The following is a 20,599-nucleotide window of genomic DNA, read 5'->3' on the forward strand; positions in this document are numbered from 1 at the left end:
AAAAAAAATTCTATTAAAATCCAGATTCCTGAAGACGCCAAGATTTGAAGCCTGTGTTCTCAATAAAAGGTTATACGGTGTGTCTTGCCAATCCTAAGTGTTCAAAAATAATGAAACTGGCATGAAAATGAAAATCTCTCTTAAAATGACACATTAGTTTTTGGCCTCTGGATTTTTGAACTGTAGCTACCCAGATTGTCAAGCTTATTTTTGCAATCATCACAATTAGAAATTAATGAAAAAACAAAATTGCAGAGGAAAGAAGTACAGATTCTCAAGCAGTATCTGGACTGAACGGGCTGAGACTTTGTCAAGAAAGCTTCAAGTCCTAAGAGCTTCACGGTGACAGCCTAAGTGTTGGCCCCTGCAGAACAGCCAGTATCTGTATCTGGATGGATTTTACAAGCTGCTCTCTATTGCTTATCTTTCAAGTGCTGCATTGGTGGAACATACCACTTGGCTACAACTAACTTCTAAGAGAACTGGTCTGACCATCTATGTTTCTGAGGCACTTTTTATTACAAAACAGGTATCTCCAAAGAACCATTATTTTAACTAATGTTTGTGGATCTTTAGTCAATAGTCATTATTTTTTGACAACAGCTCACCAAATCAGGGCTGTGATCCAACTGACAGTTCACACCATCTACACTGGCTGAATTCACAAAAGCAGGAGCTTTTATTGCCAACCTAGGTAAATAACGGCTGAACAGATGCTGCGGGGAAAACATGGTACTGCAGCAAGAGCCAAGGCCCTTATCACTTTCCTTTTGCAGGCAGAAAGGCAGCATAAAGCAATGCTGGATTTCATTTTTGAACTCGCTTGCTATTCCCGCTGAACAGGGAGAGGTTTAATGGGATGCACTGGACCAAGGCTGCACCTGCAGAATTTGTTTTTCAGGAGCAGTGCAACCTTTCTGTAATGCATGGGCAGATTTTCAGAGGGATTTAAATACTGAAGTAAGGTGTTTGCCACCTAAGGAGATTTGCTAAAAGGGTCTAACTCCCCCCTAAAGTAAAATGCATCCGTTCTTCTTTCGCTACGTCCATCTCATACAGCTTTTAGAGGGAAAAAGAGAGAGCAGAAAGGACACATTTGTCATGTGTTAGCCACACATGACACAGGATTCCTTCTGCACAGGGTCATTTTTACAGCTTCATCTTCTACCAATGGGTCCCAGCAATTTGCCACAGAAGGAGCATCCATCAGCAACAGGTGAACATGTATCTTCCATAGCTTTTAATGTCAGCCTCAATGCCATTCCCTCAATGCCTTTCACTGCTCTGCGTGTGTGTAGGAGGGTTGGGTGTGAATCCCAGGGGAGGGGATTTCACACCTGAGTATAGGGACGTTAATTTGCTACTCTCCTCTGCAGGTGTAACTGCGGGTCTGGAGTAATTGTAATATGTGAACTTGCATAATCAAAGATGGAGATACCCATAATCCTGACTATTTCCAGGTGGGTAATATGAAGGATGCTGAAGCCTGTGCTGTGATGGATTTTGCTCTTCTCTAGTAACGCAAAATCTGCTCTGATGTATTCCTTATCCAAGGCGGCAGAGGGAGGCAGGGTAGGAGGCAGGTTTTGAGCTTGGAGATGCATCTGGTGGTGGGGAGAGAGGCAGGAGGAAGAAGGGACACAGTGGTCTTGGCGCGGAGCAGTTCTCAATTACACAGCATTAACTGAGGGCTGCCATACAAAACAAGCCAGCAGCTGCGCCTTTGTTTTGTAGGGGTTTTGTGCCTGAACAATTAGAGCCTGAACCAGCAGGCGCTGCAGACCGAGCTGGGCTGTTGTGGCCGTGGGACAGCCTTCTGCTCTCTCTTCGCACGTGCCCGTACCGGGCAGTCACAAAGTCAGCCCTTAGCCAGGCTGCTGTACAAGGGACGGCCAGCCTGCTTGGCAAGCGGTTTGCTGCTGGCCAGGCATCAAGGTTAGTGCACAATGCTGCTGCTGAGGCTCAAACCTGCGGCTTTCTGCCCTGCACCTCCAAATCCCTCTACTGGCCTTTGGCCCAAAGCAGAGCCGAGCCCTTTCAGAGCTGCTACGTGACAATTACTGCTCCTTACACTTTCCCTTAAGAGTATGCATGGAATTTCTTAATTTCCAGCACCACAATAAATACCTATTTACTTGTTTAGTGCTATTCTGCTGGCCATAGAGAGGCAGGCAGTACCAGGATGGTGCAAAAGCCTGCCTGTACAATCACTTCTGGAACAAATTTGAACCAGTAGAGTTGATTTCAGATCACAGTATTTGGCAGCATCTGGATGAGGTATGTTTGCCCCAGTACTAGGTCTTCCCAAAGCTGGTTGTCTGTCAAATTCCATTCTTCCAACATGCTAGTCAAAGGCAGGGAGCTGTTTGAGTGTGTATGGGAGGTGACCAGCTTTGGCTGTGTAAGCAGTAGCTTTGGTAAATTGCTGCCACTCCAGCAGCAGATGCTGGGAAAAGGTAGCGTCAGCAGAGGTGACTTGACCCAGGAGCCTGAGATTCAGCCCCTTGTCCTGCTTTTGACTTGCAGCATGAGCTCAGTCACACTGCTTTCCACTTCAGCTCTTCACCTGCCTTGGCTCTGTGCGGTACAACACCTTAAGGGAAGGGCTCTGCTTCTTATCTCAATTTGTTGGCATAGTAGACCTCAAGGTACACCTTATAATGTTAGTAATAATAAACATGCATTAGCAAGCTATTAGCAGGATCTGAAATGTTATGCTGACCTACAACAGAAGCCCAAAGGAGTCACATCTATGTGCATCATTTCCAGTTCTGGTCTTGCTGAAGTCTGTCTTTTTGCACTCTTCAAAAGGAGTACAGCTAGGGTCAGAGCAGAGGGAAGAGCTGCCTCTCTCTGAAGGGCAAAATGTCCAAGTCCCGAAGGACTGACTCTCACCTTCAGCAATGTCCTTCAGCATCCTGGGAGAGCCTGCATTCACCACTCACAAGACTGGGAAGGAAGTTATCCTACACCAGGATGTAGGTGCAATTTAACCCTCATATTTCCTGCTGATCCCTGCTGCTACACCTATTCTAGCTCATCCAGGAGGCAGTGATAGAATCTGAGCACTATCTCTCTCCAAGTCAGCCAGGCAGAGCAATATGACTTGGCAGACACTGGAAGAGCCTGGGAAACATGCTGCAATTAATTGACCACATCCACGATACCAGAAGGGTCAACAAGAAGAGATGCTGCCAGGCCAGACCTGAGAAAACAAATCCTGTTGCCCATGTTGCACAGGGCCGTGTGTCCCTCAAAACAGCACTGTTGTACTTGTCAAGTGGGCTAATTAGTTCTGTCTCACATTCAGGCCAGGTTCAGCCCCTGTGGGAGCCCATATGCTATTTGTGGTACCTAGGTAGCTCGGTCAGTACACAGCTTGGAAGACTCCTGCCCCAGGCAACTACTGCAGAATGCAATACCCTTTTGTGACAATCCAGGTCCTGATGGGATTTCAGCACCATTCCCCTGTTGCAACAGGTTCCTGAGGTTGCAAGAGCTCTGTTCCTTAGCACCCGCAAGACTCTGCACTGCAGGAATGACAAAGTAGTTATGCAGACTAGTGCATTTTATAAGAAGCAATTACGGAGCTGAGCAGATCTGTGTGAGAGGAACTGAGTAAAACATTACTATGAAAGGTCTGCTGTAACTGTCGGTTTGAGAGAAACGGTATGGCTTCGGCCCCTGCCAAATTGTTTAATTTTCCCTAAAATTCGCAACACACTAGGAAGGGGAATGGGAGGCTGTATGAGAATCCTCATTTGCTAGAGAGCTCTCAATCTATCTCTGGAGATTTATGAAACCTTGTCGCTTGTTCTCTGTTAATGTCTTATACGCCTGAAAAGCCCTTTTTGGTTAGAATAAATGATGGCCTCCCCCGCCAATGGCAAGAACAGATTGTTATGTAGTGCTCCAAAAGGACCTGACTGAATTGCACCAGGAAAGATGAAACACCATGGCATTTCTTTTGAAGCAAAAGTAAAACTAGTTACACTCTGTGTCTATAGTCTTTTATTTAGCAGAAGAAAGAGAGATTAATAATAGATGGTCCCCTGGAAATATTGTTCCACCAGCTCTTAGTTGGAATCAGGCAATGCTAATACTCTAAGAGCATTCAAGACTGTTCTATTTAATCTCCATAATGATACAGTAATTTTAGCCTAGTGAAAAGCAGTGGCAGCTTCCCCGCTTCCCCCATAAAGACCTTGAATCTTTAAGTGAAAGGAGGTCTTTAGCCATGTCCCAAGGCAATAAAGAGCCTTTACCTTCCCTGTCATTCTCTAGAAGTGTAAGATAACCAGGACATGATATAAGGCATTGTGATTAGGAAACAATATACCACTGAAATGTTTCAGGATGCAAGAGGCCTCTTAAAAAAATAAAGTGCCTTGGAAATACAATGTAGGTGAGGGTAGTTGAGAGATAGAGAGTTTATCACAGTGACAGCAATAGGACAATAAACTTTGTTTACTACAGATGTATTTGGTTTGGGGTTGCTAAATCCCTAAGGAAGGGTGAAAAGGCAGGGCCATACCATATAAAGCCACCACCTACAGCATCCTGAATCCATGTTTCTCAATTATGTTCCAGATATTAAGATTTGATACCTGTAAAAGTCCACATCAGCCTCAGAGATCATCCCAACAAAGTAAATGAAAACAGGTGCTTGGATGTTCCAGAGTGTTTGGTAAAAGCTTAGCAGTCAGGCCTAAAACTACAGCTTCATTAAACAGGCACTAACTCACACATATACTCTACTGTAGAAGTAGCTGTGAAAAAACAGGTAAGTTTCCTCCTTCCTAATTTTGACTCTTACGACAGATCAGGCCACTGCCATACCCACCAATTCATCTGAAATGATAAAAATAGCCTACAGTGTGTTTCCTTTCTGCTGAATCTGAATGCAAACCAGATGTGTCGCATGCCAGAGGATCACTTTGGTTGATGGTAGTCTGTGAGCCAAAAGGTTCTTTACTGTTCGGTGTCTAAGAGGTGTGCAGCACCTTGCCTTATGCTGTGTGGACTGCAGAAGTCCACAAAATACGCAACCTTGCCCAGTAACAGAAGATATTGGGAAGTATCAGACCTGCTATTTCCCTGCCTTACAGTCAACAATTCCTCTTGCATTTACTTAAAAGTACTTGGGGTGCAGGATGGATATATGTTGTGAACTGAGAAGGTGCAAAGGCCAGGAAAATATGTAAAAAGTGTACAGAACTAGCACAACCTGATCCAGAGAATTTAACTATGTTGGCATGGTCATTCTCTGAAGAAGGATTAGGACCTTCTCACAGCCTGCGGTCCTGAACAACAGCCAACCATGTGTACAGTTCTGAACTGGTACCCTAGCTGGTACCAGTCTTCACCTAAGGGGCAGCATGTCATTTGCTGTTCAAGCTTCATCAGGTTACCCTGGTTACCATTCCTGCCTCCCCAGCAATGTCCACCCTGGAAGATGGGTTAACATCAAAGGGGTGCCATGAATAAGATGCTGTGCAGCAGGTGGAGGCTGAGGACAAGGGAGCATGATGCAAGGCTCTGTGCAGCACTCCTTAGGGACAGGTCACAGACCAATGGCACTCTCTCCCTTTTGGGGCACCCCTCTGAACGATATGTTTCACTCCAGCTCCGTGCAAATCTCCGTTCTGGCTGTAAGTAGCCTCCTGCCAGCCATGGTGTTAGTAAGTGGGAGGTTACACTGATCACACTGGAACACTCTGAAACTGAACTGTAAAGCTAGGTTCTTGGAGGTAAAACAGATAGAAAAGACATTTGTCTGTTCATTTGCACATCCATTCCCTGAGAGCCAAGAGTTGCAGTCTCACCTGGATGATACTCTGGCTTCATATGGCTGGTGATGTCAGTTTCCTCTCTGCCCAGTGGACCACTGGATAAGAGCATCACAGAGCAAAGGCAAAGCAGAACTTGACCGCCCAGCTCCTGATCCATGCCAAAATTCCTTAACCTTTTCACCATCCCTGATGCTAGGCCAGTGGAGCTGGGCCTGGTCCAGGTCCTGGACTGCCAGGCAGCAGACAGCTGCTGCCTTTTGGATATTGTGCATTGTGCCAAAAGAGGGGTGGGATCCCTTCCTCTTGCAGTGCACAAGGACCATGCAGAGGCTCTTGCCCCTGCAGTAGGCATCAAGTGCTCTGCTCTGCTCCCAATAATTTCCTTGCAGTTTCAAACTAGATACTTTCCAGAAGACTTGTTTCATTTTAAAGTGGCATTTAAAGTGTTGTTATGGTGTCCTGCCCTCACGGTGAAGCAGCAGAATAATTTGGGCCACGGCTGAAAACATGCCTGAGTCTTCTGTAAATGGCATCACGGCAGAGCTGAACTCAGATGTAAAGAGGATACAGCTCCCTGGAGTGTCTCAGCACCTGGTCACATGCTGAGTTTGATACAGAAGACATCATCAGATGCAAACCTTCATTTGACCTCCCTCCTCAGATACAAGTCTGGCAGTGACCCAATCCCATGCATTTGTGCTCTGTACCAAGCCGTCTATCTGTAACAAACCCTGTATTAATGTTGGCATTTTCCACTCTGAAGCAACGGCATTAACCTATTCAGGGGCTGATTTAATGCAGGACACTGGGAATAAAGCACATCTAATGTAATCAATCTTGCATTTCTAGCTGAGGCAGTGCTTAGGTTGCTTTTTGCTAACAGCAGCAGCTATACAGAACTGGTATGTATAGTACCCCTGCTACAGAAAAAAGCTAACTGGCAGGAGAAGAAAGGATTGTTCCTGGCATCATTTCCCCACCTACACAGCAGAAGGCAGAGCGGTTTCAAGCCAAGCAATTATCCTCAATTTATTACAGTAATGACAATAGTGAAGGGCAAAGCTGAAAAATCTTTCTGGACAGAGCTGACTATCAGGAAAGGAGGTTTCTGTCAAAGTGATTGCACTCAGACCTACAAGTCCCGCATGGGTGTTCAGAGAGTGCTTACATCCCTTTTTCTCCTACCTCAAGGGTCTGCCCTTTTTGCCTGGTGATCTGGAGCCATCTCTGCACTGCGTCACTGTCAGATGCCTGCACCCTTCCGGAGCAGCACTGCAGGGACTGCCCTCCCTCCCACCCACAGGGCTGGCACCCTGCTGCCACCACCACGGTGATGGGGTGGCAGACCTTTCACAGCTCCTCTTCCTCCCCATTGCCATGCACCTTTGTCTGGCAAAGCACTGGCTCCTTCCTCCCCTGGCCCAAGCAGGAGAGCCATGTGGCGATTGCCACCCAGGAAGGAATCCTCTGGCCAAAGACATAGGAGGTGATGCTGCAAAGGTCATTCCAGCAACCTTGGTTTGTGCAAGTGAAGGCTACTGAAGTTAATGGAGGTCCATAAATGGCTGAGGAATGGAGGTCTGGACCCATGCTATACATAGGACAGTGAAAAAACAGCCATGGGAGCAGACAGTGTTCAAAATGACCAGCTGATTGAGTGCATTTATGCACAGAAATTGAAACTAGCAAAGATTTGGAAAGAAACTATCAGTCTCCATTAAAAACAAAAAAACCAAAACAAAACAAAACCAGAAACAAACATAAACAGGCCCTGCAACTGGCTGAGGTTCAGCCAAAGGGTGAACAACAAGTCTTTAACATTCAAAGTTCTCAACTTTGGGAAATGTGATCCACAGACTTTGGCTAAATTGTCAACTGCCAAATGTCAATGAAGTGCAACATTGCTATTTTTTTTTTTTCTGAAGGAAGTCGTTAGCTAACAGTCTATTACATCCAATGAAACAATGACAGAAAAACAGCCTAACTTGAAATGTTTTGTTCACATTTTGTTTACATTTATTTTGTCCACTTTTAGCAATAAATGCCAGAAAGAATGTCTTTTAATAGTGACAAACCATTGTTTTCCTATGTATTTTAAACAATATTTCTTACAAAAAAAAAACCAAAACCCCTCTGGAATGGAAGGATTCTGGAATTATTTTTGCTATGTTGTATCTTTATGCAATCTTACTACCCTTTATTTGTTACTGTTTTCCCCTTCCTGGATTTTCATTAGTACATGCTACCCTTTAAAGTGAGGACAGCTTCCTCTCACGCTGGAGACTTCGTTCTTGATGCCTCCACAAGTTTCGCCTGTGATACCAGGTAAATCACAGTGGCCCTGTAACAGGAGCTGTTGGCACTCAAAGACTGTGAATTCACCCAAGCAAGGCAAAACATTTGTAAACTGTCACCTACAATGTTATTACTGACTCACGCACTGTAAAATGGGGCTCGTGAGTATATTTCCTTAGTTCTCTCCCAGGCTTGTAACGGACATGAGCGCAGGCTGCTGTAAAAATGTGTGTTGGAGGGTGTTACTGGAAGATCAGTCCATTACAGTTCTCTTCATCTCATGCTGTGCAAACTGGGGTGCTAAATGGTCCTGCAGTGTGCTTTGCCAATGCCAGCAGAGACACTGCAAACCTCACAGCACAAGGCCTATGGCAATGCAGGCTAACAGTGTAAAGAAAATCATTGTAACGTCTGCAGCAGCATCATTCTCTACTTGCAGGTCTGGATATTCCCTCACCCGCCTCCCTGACGCTTTCAAAGGAGAAGTGAAGTGCCCCCCATAGCACAGCTTTGTGTGGTCCAGCTCAGGAATATCTCCTCCCATCCCGAAACCTGAACAAGCTCCCTGGGATCTAGGTACTGTTCACCACACAGCCCAAATGCTTGGCATGCACCACAGTGACATTTCAATCACGGTCACCATTTCCCCTTCAGACTGAAGCCCATTAGCTGCTAAACTGGGCTACTTCCCGGCGCTCATTTGAAGGAAGCACTTTGTTGGGAGAATAATCAATCTTACCACAAAACTCTAGTTTGTACTCTCTCAGGTGATTAAACAGTCACATGGGAGAAAAATGACACAATTCAAGGGCTGCTCTTAACTGAGCTAGGACATGAAAAATGCAAAGTGTCACTATATTACTTTGACTCCCTTACATCAACAGCCCCAAAAAGGAGCCATGAAGTGCAGCCCCTCCGTGATGGACTTATGCATAATTCAAAACATGAGCTGCCTTCGAGAGCAGATCTTTGGGTCTGAGTCTGCTGAGAATGCCAAGCAGCATAAGCTGCAAGGCTTCTCAAGCAATGAAAAGGGGAGATCACGAACAGTGTGCGAAAATGAAGCATGGGAAAGACTGAGGTTGAGATCACACATGGGAAATCACAAATTAACAACTTTAAAAGCTCTGTTAGCAAGTGAAAATCCTCAGAAACTCTCATAGTTTTACAGTTATCTCTAGATTTGTGATCCTTCTGCTACATAGTCTACTTATGCTTTATGAGTATTTGCCTTATGGGCTCCCCTCAAAAATGGAACCTAATGCTCTTTAAATTGTAGAATTTAAAGCAGAATTAATGTTAGATTTCAAATGTCCATTCCAAGATTTCCAGTTATCATTCCATGGTTTCTTCAGTTTTTCCATGCAAGCCTAGAGAGGCTGAGCTACAATTGGAAAGGTAGAGAGCATTTTCAGTCCTGAACTCACCACAAGATAAAACAAAGGCCAGTGTAGCTGAACTGCCCATTAGTTTTCAGTGAAAACCAGAGTCAGCGTGTATGTAAAAAGTTGTTTCAAGTAATTATTGTAAAAGTGAAGAAATCTGCATTCAACTCAAATCACCAGAGGGTAGGCTTTGAATTTGCTAAAGCTTTTCTCTTGATGAGATTGGGATATGAATCAGTTACCTTGGGTTAGCAAGTTACTGTGGTGCAATTTGTGACATTACTGGTTGGGACGCATTCTTCCTGAGCAGTGGAGGTCAACTGACCTCCAGAGTAAATTCCAGCAGTTGAACAGGCTTATTCTTAAAAAAATGGTGGTTAATGTCTAGTTTGAATAATCTATTTTCAGCTCACTCTTACATCATGCAGTGTTTACTTGTCAGTTCTGAACATCCCAAATTTTCTCTTATATGACCTGTCTTTACACAAAAGTCATGGTCAAGTCATTTGTCTGATCTTTCTTTATTGACTGACATTTTCAAGTCTTCCTCTGCAGGAGCAGTATTTACACGACTTGATCAACATTTGCAAATTGTATTTTTAAAAAAATGTCAGTGTTTCTCCTAAGTATTATTTTGGATTAATTATCAAGAATATTTTGTCAGGTATTATACATTTTGCCATGTATTATACATTTTGTCATTTGTAATACAGAGTAATATGTGAAAATTAATATATGAATATCAGACAGTAGTGCTGGTATACCAATCTGTTACAATCAATGTGTATTAGCATCCTGAAAGTACCAGTAACAGCCCTGAGAAGACATTAGAGATGATCTGCAAAAGCAAAAGCAGACCATAACCACATATTACTCTGCAACTTGGGGAAGCTTCTAGATACCTGTTAGGGGCAAGTCAACTTATATACCAAATTCTGCCTTGAATGCTGCCATACTGACATGCCATGCTCGCTGGATCTCAGTCCTGTTCAGGAAGCATCAGAATATTTTTATGTTTTCTTTGTCTTCGGCCCCCTCTCCTACCAGCTTCTGCCCAGCTAAGTGGCTTGAGGGAACTGAGACTTCCTCTGATTCACAGCTATAAACCTGCTTCCTAGGCTTGCAGCAGTTATCCGAATACATTTCCAGAACATATCTTTTTAATCCTTCCTCCAAATTTGGAGCAGGAGAAATGGCACACACTGAAGAGACGATTAGTAACAATTAGGAAAATTAGACGGTTGCTTGAAAAGCTACTTACCTGAGAGATCTCCATTAACCTCTACAGCATGGTGAATTCAAATGCTTGGAGCTAGCAAGCAACAGAGAGGTTGCTAGCCACGTTCTTGAACCTTCAGATGTTCAAAACCCAGCATATTTGTTGGCTTTACTGTCCAGATACCATGTTATAAAGCATCTTTCTGTTAAGTGACTTTGAAGAAAAGCCTCTGTGTGCTAATGCATTTATTGGCTTTTTGATCCTGAAACACAGCCTTTCTTTGCACACAAACAGAATACATATACAGCTGTACGTCTCAAAAATTACATAGCTGGAGGAGTCTGCAAAAATTGTTACTGATAACCTTCAAAATCTATTAATGCTATCACTAAATCAAAGTCTCCAAAAAGCAGAGTGGGCTGACGAACCTCCATGAGGCAATGGCTGGAGTACACTGAGGGCTTTTGAACAAAGCAATGGGAGGAAATTCAATGACAGAGAGACACTTTGCAACATTTGCTGCACAGGAAGAGCAGAGTGGCTCCAGCCTTTGCGGAGGCCAGGGAAAGCAGGGTGCAAAGGGCACATCCCCGCATCTCGGTGTCAGGGAGGAGCCTGTACTCATCATGACTGGGTGGCAAGAGGATCTGCCCTGCAGAGGTTCCCTTAGAAATGCAGCATGGCCAAAGAATGGATGACTATATTCATAGTCCAGCCTCTCAGCAGGGGGACAAGCTGCTTCAGGACCTCCTGCAAGTCCTATGCAGACTGCAGGTACCTGTGGCATTGCGGAACAGATTCTTCTTGTCTTCTTCCAGTCAAGAAAGGATCAGACCTCCCCTGCTGTCCTGTGCATGGCAACTTCTTCCCAGTTTCCTGGCTACTTAATGATGTTCCTCTCCTGCAAGTATAAGCTCAAGCCTCTCCAACCCCCTGTACCAACACAGCAGGAAGCTTTTTGTCATTCCTCTTATCCTGTGCTTTTTAATTCCTAAAACCCTAACAACACAGTCACTAGTTTGTTCCCTGACCAGTGCAAACTAGACAGTGAAATGATCATTCTTCCATTCCCCCTACAGTTGCCTCTCTCACCCTGACACACTTCATTTCCCTTGCTAAGGCGGTATTACCTTCCCACTGCTAACCTTCCTGCTGCGTGCACCACAGCCCAAGAAGTACTATCTTGAAAATATAAAAATGTCTTGAAAATCCCAGCTCTCTGGAAATTATAAGCCATTGTGACTTTCTTGGTATGATCATGCTCCTTAATTCCCATGTCGTGTAATCATAAAAGATGCTTGAGCATCATGCAACTGTACCAGGCTGTGGCCATGCAGCAGACCTACTGTAGGACAGAAATGCTAGAGAATCCATCACATAAGCAAAGTGTCTTTAAGCTGAGTAGATAGGAGTGATGCACAAACACCAAATACTTCCCTCCCACAAATCCATGCTCTTGGGCTGTTTCTGCTTTTGGAAGGAAAAACCAAATGTTGCAGGAGCTGAGACAATAAATTGAATGAAGGGCAAACTGATGCAGTGGTCCTTGGGCAAATGGGAGAAGAGTCAGCAGGGCACAGAGGAAGAAATCTTTGAAAGCATGAGCAGAAGTCAAGCCAAGAGAAGAGCCTGCACAGTTAAAACCATTGAGCTGACCTCCTGCTCACCCAAGAAGCCTTGCTGAGGGCATCCTTCAGAGCAGGACAGAACCAGCTGAAACTCCTCCTAAAATGCGCACAATATTGCCAAGGATGGATGATATTGGTCTTTTCTTCCCTTGACTGACCCTTAGGACTGTTGTTCTACACCAGTAAGAAGCAGCATGCGACCTTGAGGGCCAAGAAGGAGGACAGTGAGGGCCCCTGCATATGTGAGACAGGGGTCTTCTGCTATGACTGGACACCATTACTTATGTACTGTTTAAAATATTGGACAGACTAGTTCATGCATCTTGAGGACTTCTGAACAGTGTCCAAGACATTGAACAGTTTTTGTCCTTCATTGGGATTTTGGACTAGCCTCTCTATAAGTATCATATCAAAATTACAACTGTATTCATCTAAAAACTAAGAAAGCATGAAGGGGGATGAAATAATTCAAGGACTGAAAACAATTCGCTCCATGGGGAGAATTATGGAGCTCAGCATGCCTGTCCTCTCAAAAAGGCTTATCCAAAACTGAGCTGATTACAGTGTATGTGCACCTTTGTGAGGGGAAAATAGATGGCACGGAAGAGCTGTTAAATCTAGGACAGAAAGGTGTAAATGAACGAGTGGCTGGAATACAAACACATATTTTCAAAGTCAAAGTAGCCAGTTCTGTTTAGAAGAGAATCTAGAATAAGCAAAAAGGCAGACACAGTCTTGCTGTCAGTCTTCACCCCACAGCCGGCGGGGGTCTGGAAGAAACTTTAGCCAGGAAGATATTCTGTGTCATGTAGGTCATGGACCAGAGCATCCCAATGCTCTGGTAAGGCTTACAGGGCTACGGACCTGAGAACCTTTATGCCAGTGAAAATTCAGGCCATTTCGTTTAAGTGGAAAAACTAAATTAATTATCCAGATTAATTTAGTATAGTGAAAAGCATAAATTTCTCTTCTTGAGATCCAGTTCCAGCAGCTTTACACTGGCTTCCAGTTACCACCTTAGAAGATTTAAGTCATCTTTTATGAGCTCGGAGCCTTTTCTTTTTTTTTTGCATAAGAGAAAGGCTTTTGAACGAGCTTGATACTCTTTCTTTCTCCTTTGATCTGTCTAATCATATGAATTAATTGACTGTTAAAAATTGTAAAATTCAAATCTCTTTCAGGAATTCCATAGAAATACTGAACTATGTCACGAATCATGCTTAAGATCATAGCTTCATATACAACCCCCAGTGCCATGTGACTACCAACCCAGTATTGATTTCCTTTCATCTCAAAAACTGAAGCGATATTCATTGCCAAAATAAAAAGCTGCCTGAGTTACGAGAATGCACTGCCAGCAAGTTCCAGGATGAAGCATAGATATAAAAAAGAAAAAGTGAGGGAGGGAGTAGTGAAAGCATATGTGAAAAAAAACTGAATATATTATGTGAGAAGATATATTTTAAAACTAGGCTTTCCTAATAAAGCAACACAGGAGCAATGCCGCAATACCACTGATCTTGTCCAGAGCTGGACGGATGTTGCCTCTGGTTCAGCTTAGAGCAGCCCTGAGTGGTGGCCAGCCATGTCACACTGGATTTGTTCCTGCCTATTTTTCCCCAGCTAAACCCTTTCCTTTTGTCTCAGTGACTAGGACTATACTGGGGATGGGGTGGGGGCAGACAGGGATGAGAGACAGGATGAGACAGGACAGTGTCTAAATAAGCAGACATTACATTGCCCAAAAATAATGCATAGGTATTCCTCCCTTGCTGCTTTCAAGAACTCTATAATTGCCAAACAACAGTCATGCTCAGGCTCTTGAGTTTAATGTGTACCGCCTACTGAGTCTGGTACTTCATATAACATTTTATCGTGAAAGATCAAGATGTGATTCACAGTGCTTACTCTCCAGGAAACCGGGCTCCCTCCAGTACAAATAGTAAAGGTAGCCAGTGTGCCTACTATAAAGCAATTCACAAAAAGGCAGTGCCTGCTCCTCTCCGTGGTCTGTCTGCGAACAAGAGGGCAGAAGCCCTTAGCAGGAGACACTCTAAAGTTGCCTACCCGACTCCAAAGCTATGCAGCATGACTCAGTCCTTCCTTGATTTCATGCGGCCTGAATATAGCCTGAAGCACAAACACTCCTCTCTTTGCTTAACTTAGTGCCTTGTATCAAAAAAAGACATCTTCGGGTTCAAACAGATCTGAATTCCTCAAAGAAAACAATTCTCTTCCCTCAGTCAGAGAAAGTCTTTTCTCCGAATACCTTCCCATCCTAATTGAAGCAGGCTTTTTCCTTTCAGAAGTCTTTCATCACTTGCCATGGCATCTTCTAGGGCTGTCTGCCCTTTCCTGCCAGAGAGCCAGAGCAGTCTCTGCCCAGGTACTGTCTGCAGTAGATCGGCATCACGTGTGCTCTCCCTGAACCAGCTGCCTCATTGCATTGCTATTGATTCCGAGTTGGATTTCTGCAGCAAATCTATTGCATTTCCATACGTAAGACTGCAAATGATGAAAATGCTCATTTATATTGTTCCAGCTCTGCATCACAATTAACCTGCTACTTAGCCTCCAGCAAGCCAAATTCTGCCTTCTCATCTGATGCTGAGAAAATTTGCCAAGGTTTCTCTGCACCCGAAAGTTAGACGTTGGAAATCTGGGGTGGGCTGCTGCGCATGTTATTTGCAGTGTGTGAATAGGAAATACATAATTTCACTTAAAAGTACAAAAGATACTGAAGGGTGATAATTTCAGTCCCCTGCAGTGGAAATCCAAAATCTGGGTTTTGTTATGACATAAATTTTTAATCAGTTTTGCTTAGAAACTTATGATGCGGTACAGTCCCAGACATCATTTTTAATAAAGAAACAATAGCTATATACTCTATATACCTATTGTGTTTTCTATACTCACATATGCATATGTACATAAATGAGGAGGGAGACCATGCAGAAGTTCCATGTAGTATGAATACATAACTTATTCTTAGTGAAGTTTACAAAATAAAATGCAGCTTTTAAAAAGAAATACAAGTGCAGACTACTGTGTTGCACTGAAAAATTCAGACTGTTATTAAGAGAAAATACTTCAGGAAATAACTGCTTTTTCTCCATCATGTTGTGTACTTGATGCATGATGCACGAAAGAAAAAAGACGACCATCGGGTCGCTCTGAAAGCCATGAATTTGGAGTGCTTGTCGAAAGAAAGAAACATAAGAGCGACCAGTTCAGTCCTCTGCATGTTAAATAGAAGAACTGTCTCTATGCAAGCAATGAATGTTGAGAAGGAAGATGGTAGAGATACAAAAAGAAACAAAACAATAAATTTGTCTGTACAAACTGTGTACTTGTTCAGAGCATTTTAAAGACAGTGTGATTAATTGGGCTGGGGAGGGGAGAGGAAGTCTCAGTTATCGCTTTAGAAGGCTTAATGAACCTGAACTCCCTAAAAATTGCAGCATCTTATGCATCTCACCCCATCAGTCCCAATCTCACTTTACTCTGAGTGTTCCTGCCACAAGTATATACATCTGTATGACACCATGACTTTTGGGACAGCAGAGAAAGAAGTGTTTCAGGGAAATACAGATTGGCTGGCTCAGTACAGTGGCACTTGCTTTATTGATGCTTGTTAATGGAGGCCCAATTGTGTCTCCAGGGCTTACTGAGATCAGCATCTCTTTATCGTGCTCTTGAATTAGGCTCAGAACTTGTCTGGTATCTTAACCGTGATTAATTATAACTTCCCTGTGACAAGGGAACAAGACATTGTTAATTCACAGGACACATCAAAGAAAAGTCATGGCTTTCAAAACAAGTCTTCATATTGTGTAGCGACATTTAACTTAGAAACTGAATTGCAAGGCTAGTCTCCCTATACATTCATTTGAGAAAGAGAATTACTCCTGCTAGGCTGGGAATTGCCTGGGGGAGGTCTCTTCCTTTATGCTGAATAGGAAGCTGAAGGTTGCCTAGCTTCCAAATGTAGGCACTTAAGTCAGGTGTCTGAAGCTAATCAACACCAATACTGTATCAGAAATGGAGCAACATCTGCTTTAAGGTGCTTTCCTTCTGCATCTTCAAGCTTTGGGGAAAAAGCAATCTCCCTTGGGGTGCTGCCCTGCATAATAACAGTGAGTGTAGAAAAGACTGGTATATTGCCTGTGCTGTATCATCTGCTCCTCCCTCCTGTGAGTACACTCGAGCCCTGCGGCTCTCTGAGACGTCGCTGACCTTGACACTTTCAGAGACTGCCAGGCATGGACTCAATCCTACAGCGCTGCAATGGGGAACTGCACAGCATGGGTCAGACTTAGACTGTTTAAAGAAAAAGAGCGAACACCATGTGAAGCTGCTATGAATAAATCCTTGCTATCCACAAACTGAAGCCTTCAGATGGGCTCCCTCCAGCCTGCCACAGAGATAAAATACAGACCCTCACAAATCACCGTGTGTAGGAGAAAGGACATCAAACGCAGAGCTGAGAAAGAACAAACGGAGGTAAAAAAGGTAGAGAGAAATTGCAAGGAATATTTACAGCATGATACCAAAACAAGTGACAGGCTAGTTTTCTTTCCATTTTTCACATCCCTAGCTCTAAAAAGACACAAGAAATGCAGACACTGTGCTTTGATAACTCTGGAGGGGAGTTGAGACCATTTCCTAGGTAAACACCCACTGCCAGTCCTCAGGGGAACTCTTTTAACACTTTCCACCAAGGATGAGAAAGCAACAGACTTTGCTGATGCTGGCCCAGTATACCTGGAGTGGCAGCAGAAATCAGGAAGAGGATAAGGGAGCAGTCCCAGCCAGGGGTGGTTGGTTGACAGCAGTGCACAGCCCTTTCTCCGCTTTGCCACGTTTTCCAGGTGAGGGCCAGCACTGGTGAGGTAGGAGGGAGCCCTGCCTGCTCCCAAGGGCCATGCAAAGGTTGGGTGCTGCATCCAGCCACCCATATCTGCTTATTACAGCCACTACAACTCAACTTGGTGGGCACAGAGGTGGCAAGATGCAGAAGTGCCTGTTGGTCACCCGCTGGCCACCAGCATGGTGCGAGACATGCAGCTGGCCTGTTGGCACATGTCACCAAGGTGGTCAGGGAAGCTGAAAGTGGAAAGGATGCAGGGGCAGCAGGGCTGTGCTGCCAGGGAGGTGCATCCTCTGGACCCTGCTCTCTGCCTTTTGCTTAGCTGCCTTTTGTTCAGCTTACAGGGAAACCCAGGAAACCACTCCAGGAAAGTCCTTGTGGCACTTCATCAAGTCAGAAGAGATGTGATCCCGAAGCCAAGGGCTTGTGCATCTCAGCTTCTGGGCACAGCCAAAATGCAGGAGGCCTGCACTCCTTTGGCAGAGCTATCGCCCCAGAAAGGCAACCCCTCATGGACCTTTGAGGGTGGTTTTTGGGGAAATCTGCTTACAGAGAAAGAGAAGGCAGTGGGAAGATGCACAAAGAGAGGAGTGGTTGTTTTGCAGATATACAGATGCAGTTATTACAGAAACACAGTTCTAACAGTACTACAGAGCTGCATCTATTACCAGCCTGGGTAAAGGGTGGAACTGTATTTAAAGGTGATGGAAGAAGTAAAATTTAGCTCCCTAACTCTGCGTTAGTGCTTTTACAATCTGCATGTCTTCTCAGAGGGAGGGAGATTGTACATTAGTGCGTAATATTATATCCCACTTGTAATGAAACCTTGTCTGGTGTAATTATGCTAAGATTGACGCGTTCTCTAAATACAGGAATGCTTTAGAACCTTTCCTTTCTGTTTCAGTAAAGGAGAAATGATATTACAATATAAAATGGAAACCAAACAGAAAGGAAGAGATTACTTCTGTATCGATAAGGGCAAAGTATAATAATAGGAGTGAGACCAGTCTTGAATCTAATGCACCAGACACAATTACCAGGATTGTCTCTCTTCTGCTTTCTCTCCCAGGCTCCAGGAGAAAGAAGAATCAATTAGCTCTCAGCAGACTATGACCTTGAAGGATACAGCTTTAAGGGAAATATGCTGAGTAAGACAGAAAAGAGAGGAGAAGAGAAAAGGGCGTCGAAACTCATGGAAGGATCTGGTTCAGAAACAATACATCAGCCACAGAATATGAGATGTGTCAGTTCTTTTTTATTTCTGCACTGGAAAAAAAAAATTATCAGTGCAAAAGGGGCTTTCTGGGAACAAGCTACCTCACTCTGCCCGACATGGAAAAATAGGCACCGAGAGGCAAAAGAAGGGACAATTCAATTTGCAGATGCTACTTTCCAAGCCATCTCTCTGAGAATTTTATAGCTGTCAAAGGCATTCATAAAAAGAAAGTTATCACTGATGCAATCTGTCAACCTCTCCAACAAATCTTGCTCTACATAAAACACAATGATGTGTTTGAAATGCAGCTGTTTCAAAAACCCCAAGACAGTGCTTTTAGAGCTGTCCAAAAAGTTATTTTCATGCCTCTTTGAATTCTTAGGCACATCTTCTGCAGTGTACTTTTCCAGCTATATTTTCTTATTTTTCTTTGCAGGGAATTGCAGCCCCTTGCAATGGACAGAATTACGTGCCACAGTTAGAATATATACTGTCTACAAAACCTTCTCCCTCAGAGCAAACCAAACTTGACCCGCTGCCAGTTCTCCCTTTCCTTTCAGTCTGTATCTATCTGGAAGTCTATGATGCCTTAAAACACATTTATCTTAAGAAAATTAAGGTAACAGTAAAAAAGAACAACTCAACCCAACCCCCTGATATCTGGACAACCATTTATTTCTCAGACATGAGCAGACCTGAATGCAGACAATGGCTTTTTGTCAGTGACTGCTCGAAATAATCTCTTCCCTGCCCCCAATCCCCATTTACTTTAGAGATGAAGTTAGCAGGTTACTGATAAAGGCTTGCCTCACATGGGGAAATTCAAGAGGGTAAGGATTGTCCTGGCATAACTAGCTTTTGCTTGCTTCTCCCTGTTGCACGAAAGAGGCCATTTTGACTGGATGGTAGTCTCTGGCCACTTTATGAAGTAAAAAGTGCTGTCATATCTTTAATACTACTTATGATATTTGCACTACAAAAAAAAAAGATTTTCTGCATCAGCAGAAAAAAAATACCAGCAAAAATATAAAATCACTTAATATACTTCTATGTAACTGCAAGGATAGTTAAGTGTTCCAGTAATTCAAGTAATGTCTTACCTCCAACAGACAAAGCCCCTTGTCCTTTAACTGCACAGCAATATTTCCCTGTTAGACTGTTTCCATCAGACATATTATTTTTAATACAAAGGCTGGTTGTCACCCATTATCTAAGCAAAAGGCAGCAGGGTTTCTACAGGAATACTTCAAATTTTCTTCCAGTGATTCTGGAATTGCTGGCAGGACTGACTCTCAGATGGAAGGACCTCCACTGAATCACTGTAGTTATGCTCATTTTCACTGGCAAAGTGGCTGGCCCAAAATGCTATATCTAATCCAATTGCCACATATCTATACTGAGTCCCGTCCTGGTGGGGCTAAACTCAGTAGTGAACTTCTAGTGACTTCAGGGCTCTAGGGTGAGGTCCAGCATGTGCCACCCACAAGGTGACCATCCTGTGGCATTACGGGGAAAGCACAATAAAGAATAAATGAGATGGGGTCCTGCAAGGGAATTTGCAAGGAACAAAGTTGTTCTTTCTGATCACTGCAGCTTTCCAAAGGAAACCTTAGCCCTGTGCTCTTGGCACAACAGCACACTGCATTCCCTTTCACTAGAGTTGCACAATATTACACAGCTCAGAAATGGGTAGTTTGATTTGCTCCAGATTTGATGGGTGAAAATGATGGATGTCAAAGAAATTACACTTCAGCAATGTGGTATTTTGATTCCTTACGATTGCTACTGAGGAAATAATCCCGATACCCTGGATATTTTTCCCTTTAAGGATGAGCTAATTTGGAAACTGACCCCTTCCGCATTGGCAGTAGTGCTTTCCTGAAATGCCCCACAGAAGTCAATGAGGCAATGTCTGAGAAACAGCATCAACAAGAATCAGCTCCTGGAGGAGGGGAAAGATACAGATAAATGTGTGCTATGCTCTTAAGAGAAAGGGAAAGATCATAAGCTAACTGCTAAATTAATAATTCCTAGTCTCTAACTGCTTCAAATATGCTGTCGCTCTTTCCCACTCTTCTCCCTGACTGTTTCAGGAGGATCACAGGGATGTTTGCCAGCAACAGACTTCAGGAAGGAGGTAGCAGAAGTGCTCTGCAGGCAAGGCAAAGAAAATGAGCACACATGGAAGATCCAG

The 20,599-nt window shown here is 43.8% G+C and overlaps 1 protein-coding gene across 11 annotated transcripts in view; it reads right to left on the reverse strand.

Moving 5' to 3' along the window:
* NRG1 (neuregulin 1) overlaps window positions 1–20,599 on the reverse strand; it is a 492,971-nt gene that overhangs the window by 86,609 nt on the left and 385,763 nt on the right. The gene's annotated exons all lie outside the window — the stretch shown is intronic.

The sequence above is a fragment of the Chlamydotis macqueenii genome, chromosome Z, assembly GCF_036417535.1.
Source record: "Chlamydotis macqueenii isolate bChlMac1 chromosome Z, bChlMac1.mat, whole genome shotgun sequence".
NCBI lineage: Eukaryota > Metazoa > Chordata > Aves > Otidiformes > Otididae > Chlamydotis > Chlamydotis macqueenii.